This window comes from Schistocerca piceifrons, chromosome 4, assembly GCF_021461385.2.
Source record: "Schistocerca piceifrons isolate TAMUIC-IGC-003096 chromosome 4, iqSchPice1.1, whole genome shotgun sequence".
In the NCBI taxonomy this organism is placed as follows: Eukaryota; Metazoa; Arthropoda; class Insecta; order Orthoptera; family Acrididae; genus Schistocerca; species Schistocerca piceifrons.
This window is the reverse complement of record NC_060141.1, coordinates 542712901-542716969: the sequence shown is the minus strand read 5'-3', so window position 1 is coordinate 542716969 and position 4069 is coordinate 542712901. Positions and strand designations below refer to the sequence as shown.

Genomic DNA, 4069 nt, shown 5'->3' with positions numbered 1-4069 from the left:
CATACTGATTTTATTTTACTACTGGAGTTGTTAATTTCTTCTCTAACATACATATTTCTTGATTTCCTTACAACTTTTCTCAGTATGTTACAACAATTTTTATAATTCTTGCTGTCTCATAGTTTTCTTTTCCTTTCTGAAGACACTTTAATACCTGTAGCAATCCAAGGTTTCTTTGAAAAGTGTGTGGTGTTACATTTAGTAATTTTCTTTGGGAAACAATGTTTCAAAAGGGATATAAATTTATCGAGAAATATCTTGCATTGATCATTAGCATTTGGCTCATTATATACATCTCCCCAGTTAACATTTCTTAAGCTTTCTCTGAAGGGCTCTGTAGATACTGGGTTGAGCGACCTCACACTTTTACGTAATGGTTTCCGAACAGTACACGCTGCTAGGTTTTGTAAGTTAATCTGTTGTCCATCATGGTCTGACAATCCTTTTACCACAGGGAAAGCCTGTGTTCTTTTTACATCCTCTTTCTGTACAAATACATTATCTATTAGCGTTCTGCTGTCCTGAGCAATACGTGTAGGGAAATTGATCACTGATTCTAAGTTATATGTTGTTAATAACACTTCTAGGTCACTTTTCCTATAAGAATTGCTTAGAAATTGTACATTTAAATCACCACAGATTAATAACTTCTTCTTTTTATCTGACAGACAGCATAATAAGGAGTCAAACTTTTTTATGAACAGCTCCCAGTCTCCTAACGGGGACCTGTACACTGTTGCTAATATCAATACTACATTATCTAGCTGAAGTTCACATGCACAAACCTCAAAGTGCTGATCAAAACAAAATTTGCTTACTTCTACATTTTTGCATTTATACCCTTGTTTTATGAAAATGGCAACTCCTCGTTTATGCATCCTAGATCTACAAGTGTAAGATACTAAATTACTGACACTATCTATGCCTACAGTTACATGGTGTTCATACAGACATAGTATATCAACATCATTCTTATTTTTGAGATCATCTAAACTCACTAATAGCTCATCTACTTTATTTTTTATTCCCCTGATATTTTGATGAAGTAAGTTGATACTGCCCTTAGCTTTACTCCTATTTACTGTAGATGAAGTTTCTTTTGTTCTATTTCTCTTGATTGTCATCTTGTCTGGTCTTTGGCTTTAACCTGCAAGACCTGTCTGCCTGGACCCATTAACCACAGGTATCACCCCTTGTGTGACTGTGGACCCCCTTACAGTTTCTGCTAATAGAGAAGCTAACTTATTTTTCCCCATCCTATTCAGTAGCTAGTTTGTGTGTGGACATGGTGAGTGTAGCATTGTCCGAGGATGAGTGGGTATATATACGAGATTGATGAAGAGTATGAGGAAGCTATTGATGTGGCTGTGAAAGAAATTGTACATAATTTAAGTGAAGAGCTTCAAGAAATATTAACTAAGATAGGTCGTTCTGGGCTAAAGACTGTGTGCGCCGTTGAGATCAGCTGGGAGTTTCGTCTACAGTACTACGGGAACTTACCGAGGTGGACCATTTAGAAAGAAGACAATTATGAAAATGAATGTGGAAAAATTTGACGAACTGTATAATTTAATTGAAAACAAAATATCAAAACTAGATACGCAAATGGGATATCCAGTACCTGCCGTCCAAAACTAGAGGCTACTTTGCTATTTTAACCACTGGTGGCAGCTACCAAACTCTGGTATCATGAAACTTCCTGGCAGATTAAAACTGTGTGCCGGGCCTAGACTCGAACTCGGGACCTTTGCCTTTCGCGGGCAAGTGCTCTACCAATTGAGCTACCCAAGCACGAGTCACGCCCGTCCTCACAGCTTTACTTCTGCCAGTACCTCGTCTCCTACCTTCCAAACTTTGCAGAAGCTCTCCGCGAACCTTGCAGAACTAGCACTCCTGAAAGAAAGGATATTGTGGAGACATGACTTAGCCACAGCCTAGGGGATGTTTTCAGGATGAGATTTTCACTCTGCAGCGGAGTGTGCGCTGATATGAAACTTCCTGGCAGATTAAAACTGTGTGCCGGGCCGAGACTCGAACTCGGGACCTTTGCCTTTCGCGGGCAAGTGCTCTACCAACTGAGCTACCCAAGCACGACTCACGCTCCGTCCTCACAGCTTTCTAATTTCTAGAGGACTGTTGACCTCAGATGTTAAGTCCCATAGTACTCAGAGCCATTTGAGCCAATTTTAAGTCACAGAAATTATGTGACCTAACATCACGAAAGGTGACAATTAATTGAATATCTGTTTACTGACTTACCTGTGCTCACGGTTTTCATTGTACACGTTCAGACATTAACAACCGAAAACCGATTTCCCCAAAAACCGTCGGCTGCAGTGAATCATGGTAGTTTTGGTACACAGATGTCAGCAGCACCCGCTCCGCTCGACTTTGATGAAATCACCTTCGATAGTTCACGGCCGTACGTTGCATTTATAGCCTTTACACAGGCTATCGAAAAAAGGATGTCGGGAACTGTGATCTGTGATCCCTACTTCCAGTAAGTCGCTCTATAACGTCATCATAGAACTCTCGCTCTTCGCGTTGTTGGCATAATCACAATGACGTATATTCTATAATAGTTTGTAGTTCATGTAAATTTCAAAATAAATCTATATTGTCCGCACTGCGTTTTATACTAGCAGTTGGTTCTGACTGCTGTTCTTCGGGTATTGAAGACATTTTGCAAGGGAGGTATGAGTCGCATAACGGTAGTTCCTCCCTCAACAGCGTCAAGCGCTCTACTAGCGGCCAACACCTTTTAAGACACGTTCAGTAATGGCTGCCACTAGATCACGTGACCATGTTACTGGCCCTCTATCATCCACTAAATTCAAAACTGCTTGAGTTTGCTGGCCGCTAGTAGCTTATTTGGCGGTGGTACGGCAGAACCATTACACACGGGGGACTGTGGAGGGACAGTTACTAGTGGCCAGTGTTGGCTACGGTATTTCTACTGGCCGCCACTACCGTCCCTATGTGCAGGGGGCTTAACAGTCGTGTCTTTGCATCTACTGTGATTCATGGATTCTTATAGAGTTTCACTGGTGCTTATTTCGCAAGCACCACAATCGCATTCTCCCACATATATCTTCTGCAGTATTTTGCGTTCCCATGCATCCAAGGCAGTTCTGACTTGCTGTGTTATTGTCCATGTTTCGGATCCAGATATAACAACAGGTTTTATAATCGTTTTGTAAACTGTCACCTTCAGATGTTTTAAAACGTTGAAGAATCGCACTATGTTAAGGGAGCTGTAATACCACTTGTTACCTATAGCTATTCTTGACTTTATCTCTGTTGCTACCATATTATATTGGGTAACCGTTCCTCCCAAACAGTTGAACTGATTTACTCTTTCAAACCCTAAAAACAGCTCAACGCCTGCCCACCTTGTTTCGTTTCGGGTGGTGGTCATATTTTTCATTTTTACCTTACTTATGAACAATCCAACTGCACCTGCTTCGCGTTCCAAAACTACACAGTCTCTGTTTCCCCCAAGCATGGCTATGTCTTCTGCATATGCCATATTCTGAGTTGTGCTGTTGAAAATAGTACCATTTGTCTTGTTTGGTAGTTTTCGCACGACAGTCTCCAGAACCAACGCAAATAACGTCGCTGATACAGAATCTCCTTGCTTAAATCCTTGAAAGAGCGAAAAATTATTGGAATATTTGCCATTAGCTTTTATTTTACAGTTGATGTTGCTCAGGGTCATTTTTACGAGTTTTAAAGTTGGTATCTCCACGTCCCGTAACGCCTTGAGAAGTTCGTGATCGTACCTCGCTTATTGGTGGACAATGTGCGACAGCGTCGAACTCCTTTCAGAATTCTAGGAAAACTCTACCTAACAGTTCACCTGTTTTCTAGCTGTTCACCTACATCTACATTTCCGAAGATATTGCGTTAATTACGTTATGTTTCCACGATTTAGTGTTATTTTTTGATTTTTCTCTAATGTATGGAAACATATTAACAGAGTCTTCCGTCGGTTCTTGGTAGAACAACATTATAATAAATGAACAGCACCAGTTTGCTTTTGTTCTACAATATTACTTTTATTGCTAAC

The 4069-nt window shown here is 40.5% G+C and overlaps 1 non-coding gene across 1 annotated transcript; it reads right to left on the bottom strand.

Moving 5' to 3' along the window:
* Positions 1 to 2016: 2016 nt before the first annotated feature.
* Trnas-cga lies at positions 2017 to 2091 on the bottom strand. The gene has a single exon. It is a non-coding gene; the product is annotated as a tRNA-Ser (tRNA).
* Positions 2092 to 4069: the final 1978 nt, after the last annotated feature.